Below are 6,000 nucleotides of genomic sequence, written 5' to 3'. Positions count from 1 at the left end.
AACTGAAAAAACAGAGGTCATACTCAGTCAACATGTCAAGCAGCAGAGAGCACATGGCTGGCAGTTGTTGGATGCATGCTGATCACCCTTTTGCGCTGAGGTAGGGTGAGGGTGGCTTTTTTAGGGAGTTTCTTTGCGAGTTTCTCAGTACCAACCAGTATAAAATTAAGAGATACACATCTTCACAAAGCTAGTGAGGCCAAAAGAAAGTCTTTATAGCTAAACCAGATGCTTGATAGAAATGCAAAAGTCCATTTATTTTCAAGTACTCTACAAAATTGGTACTAGTAAGCTAAGGTACAAGAAGACAACGTGAATGACATATAACAGAACCAGAAAACAGCTTCTATCAGAGTGGCGGTGTTAACCTGTGGTGCCCCACTGATGGTCTTCCCCACCAGGATCTCACCTTGATTGCACAGACCTGGCTACAGCAGGAACTCATTGCAGAGATTCTGTGCAGAGCTCTCTCTTCTTAGCAAGAACCATCCAGCATCCAAGCAAACCCACAGACCACCAAGCCTCCATCCTCCTTGTAAGTTATGAGAAGTAAGAATGGATGAACTTCCACATCAAGGCTGCTTTTTCTCAGTTATGTGCACTTTACTCTCAGGTGATTTTTCATTTTAAAGTCTGAGTAGAATTAACTGTGCTTGCAGGAAGGCGGCACAATACATCCCAATGTGGCAAACAGCTATTGCACATAAATGCAGCTGTCGTCAGGAACAGCTTCAGCATCTCTTGGTTTTTCCAATAAGCTGAAATAGATGGCAAGAGGCCTTGGAGTGTGACCCACAGGCTCAGTGAATAATTTCAACTGGTGATCCAAGGGAGCAGGTAAACCCCGGCTTCTGAAGTGAGGTGCTCTGACCTGACCTTGTGTGCCACCTAGTGCTGCTATTAGAAAACAAATACCCCGTATTAGGCAGAAAGCTGAGTCATTAAATCACACCTAAGTCAAAAGGTAGAGAGACAACAGCCTTATATCAGGCATTGTAAATTTAGACTGTTTGAGCACTTCTCAAAAAATCTTATCCAAATACAATTATGTTTGCAGATCCCATCTCAGCATGCATTAAGAGGGACCTGAAAATTTATCTTAATTGAAAATGTATAAAGAGGGCCAATCCAATGAGCATAAGTCACACCTAATGTCCAGAGTTCACAATCATAAACCTTCAATCCATCTTGTTAGGGAGATTATTTGCAATTTATAACACCAGAGACTCCCACTGAGGCTGCAATCCAGGTATGTTAAATTCTGTAGGAACTCAGAAGAGTGCCCCTGTCCAGAAGACAAGGCAAAGGTGACAAATAAGTCCTGTTCTTCTGCTGTTACACTTACGAATTTGGCACAGGAGCCTGAACGATTCTCACCAGGTTACACATGAAGCTAATGGCAAGAACCTAATTTTAATCTCAAAGTAATCTTCTTCTTCCAGTTCTGGAAGAACTGGTTCGCTTATCCTGGTTGTTACATTTCTTCAGGGATATCTTTGATAAAGTTTAACACAATAACACAGTGCCTCACATAAAAAGGCAAGCATGGAAATTTGTCACAAACTAGAAACACGCAAAAGAATTATTCATTTCCTAATGTAATGCTTTCTTTTAAATAAAGCCCCATTATTTTTTTCCATGTTCTGTTAGAATAAGTGAGACGCTTGGTCACAAATGACAGAAGCTTTGGGACTATGATTAGGTCAAGATTTGAGAACGTTCATATTATCCATATGTTCCTATGCTATGAATAGAGAAGAGACCAATGGTTTTGCTCTTAAGAATACACATCTCCTTAAGTAACTATCTCTAATCCTAAACAGAGAACATAAATATCTATGATTGGTGTATGAAAATACATAGATGGATCTTCACCCTCCTCTAAACTGAATGGGTCACAAGTTGGAACAGCAGCAGAAGCATCACACAAAAATCTGTAACATAATACATACACCTACATTATCTTTGTTCTGGGTTTCGTGTTAGTAGCTTAAAAAAACAACAACCTCCCATTCAATTTTCTCCAAGTTTAGCTATTTCTAAAGCTTTTCCAGTAGGATCCCATTTGTATTAACTCCTATTTTTGTTACCTTTATAGAGATACTTGGCTCTTTAGAGTATGTCAGTCCAAGTCAGCATTAATTAATCAGATTCAGCTAGGGAGTGTTAAATTCATGGACTGGACTTTACATACTGTACACACTGTCTCAATGGCAAGTTCATGACTGACCACTTTTCCTCATCATAATTCTGTGTATTAAAGCCTGAGGACAAGGTCATGACACTCTCAATGTAGATATTCACAGGATGTGTTTAAATCAAAGTCCTTCACAAGATCAACTTTATTTTGCCCCCACCTTTGCCATTTTTAAGTTGTAATGAGACAGCACAAAGAGAACCACTACTTCACAGAAGCTTTTTGAAAGGCATTTAAAGGCTTGGATAAGTAAAATGAATAATAAATTTGTCACTGAAAAATTAGTACATAAAACAGTTTTTTCTTACAAAGTTAAAGCCTAATAAAGCCCAAGTTACCCAAATAATGTGTATGAAAAACTGCTGCTGCCTTTGAAAAACAAAGTGTGGAGGAAATAACATTACAGTAACAATGGATCAAAGTTCAGTCTAAGAGCTTATAGAAGGGGAAGGTGACTTTGTTTTAAAGCAAAGCTGATTTCATTTACTCATATTCACACTCTCATACCCGCAGGACTGCAAGCACTAGGATGTGTGTGTCCAAGTAGTATGATCAGCATTTACACACCAAGAATGTGTTTCAAGATTGTGTGGGCAGGTTTCCTTCAATGACACAAAGGACAAGAGATGATCGCTATCAAGTCTTAATCGTAGCTCCTCTGTTCAGCTGATGTCGACAAGCATGTGCTGGTTTTTGGCTGCTTCTTCTGTATCTTTGGGAGCTGATGGTAATTAGTTTCTATCCTGTCAAATATCTGTGAGTCTTTATGATTTGCTCAGACACTTTCCTCTCAATCTGGTTGCCCTGAAAAGCTATACAGAGATGCATTGGGCTCTTTATGACTTCTTAGTCTAGGTGTTCACATTTTTCTCCTCAAGCACATATTTACAGAAGAGTATGCAGAAATACAACCTAGCTAGACCCAACAGCATGTGTGTACAAATCATACCTGTACAGTGGATCCCCAGCTATCCACACTTGATCCTTTATCAAATGTCAACATTGTCTAAAAGAGCAAGTATGCCAAAGGAAAACCTTTGTATTTTTACTTACATCTAAAATGAGTATGAAAAATGTAAAAGGCTATCTCAGTTTAAATTACACTGCACTAGTTCAAAGAGGGATGCTTGGGTGGACTGCAATGACCTGCATGTAGTTTGACCCTACTCAAATTAGCCCTCTCTAACTATATTCCCTGGCAAGCAGATCAGTAATGTCTTTGGGCTATCAGCTGTGTGGATAAACTTTGTGTCCTCTCCCAAAAATGTTAATTTTTAAAATATTATTTCTTTTTGTTACTTTTTTTTACAATTACTTTTAATTTCCTTTGTTTAGATATACATTATTATGCCTTATGCATATTTATCTAGTTGAGTTCATAAAACATAAAAAACTGGAAACCTGGCAAGGAAAATGTTGGGGTCAGAACCTGAGAGAGGAGATAGAAGAGGGCACATACGTACATTGCAATTCATGACTTGTGCACTCCCACAAACTTCAGCAAAAAGGGACCTGAATCATACATGTGTACGCACCCAACTGAGAGCAACTTGCTGTGCATTTTCAGTTGGCAAATATTTTGAAACCCAACATTTTTCCTTTTTGAAAAGGAAGCGGGAGGACAACAGGAGGAGAACCTACAAACAGATGATCATTTTCAGTCTTGTTAAGTTTTCACCCTTATTCTCTGTGCTGTCAAACAGACAAAAGAACAACAGCAAGCCAAAAATTATCAACTAGCCATGCCCATTATTTTTTAAGTCCGGTCTCTGAACTGAAGACACTGTCCCAGCTACACAGGAATAACCTGGTGTTGCAGAGCTTGCAGCTCACCATAATCCCCAAGCTTTTCAAGAGGTGGGGTTTTTGACAACCTCTGTGAGCTGAACAGTTCTTGTAACTAGAGAAGGCAAACAATCCTCTCTCACACAACTCCCATACCATGTGACATCATATGGACAAAAGGAGGTGGTGTCAATTCAAAGAACAAGAAAGATGACAATCACTACCGCAAAATTTGTATGGATTATTTTAGGACGAATTCCCTGTACAATTTGCACGTCAATTCAAATCTAATTTGCCTAATGGTACTTTATTCAGTAACTAAACAAAACACTTATTTCTGTTAGTGTTGTTTACCTTAATGTTAATTATTATCTTTTATTTTTGAAGTCAGCAAAATAAAGTTTGTTTCCTTTTTTTTTCCCCAGAGGTTTTTATATGTATCTTCCCCCTTAGCCACAATACCCAGAAGGTATACTAACTCTCAAAATAGGCATTTTCAGTTTTTTTCTCACTGGAAAAAGATGAGGGTACAAGCAAGGAGGAGGGAGAAAAGGAGATTTCAGTTATCTACTCCTTTTTGTACAGAAGTCAACAAAATGATGATTCATGTTCTCAAATTAGCAGGAACAGAGAGTTACTTTTGAAGTTATATTTAATTCACCAAATAAATCAACTCTTGGCCAATGAAATCCATCAAATTAATCAGGCACAAATTAACATAAAATATACTGGCAGCTTCTTGTTCCATAACTTTTGTGAGCACAAGAGCAATTCTTCAAATCCTCTGTTCAGTGCAAGACATAATGAAATGCTTTATGGGGGTCCTTACACAAATCCATGAAAGTCAGTTTGGAAGCTCTTCAGCCACAGTTCATCTTGTATCTGAAAAACCATGCAGCACTACCATACCATGATAGTTCTACTGGTCTAGAGGTGCTCTTGGACATAAAATAACAGCAAATTTTCCAAATCTGTCTATCCAGCTTCTGTTTTTCATATTTTCCTGTCTGTTGTCTTCCAGCATCAATTCAAATGACTGAAAAGCATTAAAAACCTCTCTAGGGAGCCATGCTTCTAATCTACGACAGATGCATGGAATGAGCAGAGGGCTGAGTCTGTATGCCAGGCTGGACTAAAATACTTCCAGCTCTTGTCAAAACAAAGCACTTTGCGTATACTCCGGAAAAAGCATTGTTCTGTATTTTAAACAAAAATTATGCAAACGTGGAATGCATCGTTTGCCGCAAGCTTCAAATATACCTGTTCAGTATGGATAATAATATGGGTAAGGCAAGGATCACTATATTTAAAGACATGTTCTGTAGCTTTCCTAGCAGTGCTCCTGTTCATGAATGCCTGACTTTGGGCACAACTGGGATTAGAGCTCAGGGCTCAGCACTCCATCCCAAAATGAGGACTGATACTGCTATTGACCCCAGACACTGGTATTTAAAAAAGATGGTTAAAAATGGCTATATGAAATGTGAAGTTCAAAGCAAGAGAAAAAGATTCACCTTAAGACAAGGACATAGCTATGCCGCGTGGAAAAGCCTGTTTTTAATCCACAGGAGGTTAACAATTTATTAATATTTTAGTTAAGAATCTGAGCAAGAAGGAACAGTTTAGCAAGAGGAAAATTAAAATTACACTCCTAATTAAGTTGGAATCAGAACACCCCGGGAAGGGGAGGTTTTGAGATTTTCACCTGGATGAAATCCAAACAGGTTTAGGGTATAAAATAAAACACACTGTCCCAATCAACACTATTTTTGATGACTGCAAGCCTAAAGTCATAGTTTTTGCATAGGAGCTGGTTCCCAAGTTACACAGTTAGGTAACTGTTATCCAGCTGATGGGCTGGTAGCAGTGTAAGAGACCTTTTGGATTTGATCTAAAGATAGAGTTCTGCATACAGGCTTGTTTCACTCCTGTTTGCCACAGCATTTTAACTGTCAAAATTTTGATGTTGTGCATAAGTTCTTTATTTCACATTAATCTTACACTACCTTGTGCTTAGG

Source organism: Ciconia boyciana, chromosome 7 (assembly GCF_034638445.1).
Source record: "Ciconia boyciana chromosome 7, ASM3463844v1, whole genome shotgun sequence".
Taxonomy (NCBI): domain Eukaryota; kingdom Metazoa; phylum Chordata; class Aves; order Ciconiiformes; family Ciconiidae; genus Ciconia; species Ciconia boyciana.
Note: the sequence above shows the minus strand (reverse complement) of the source record.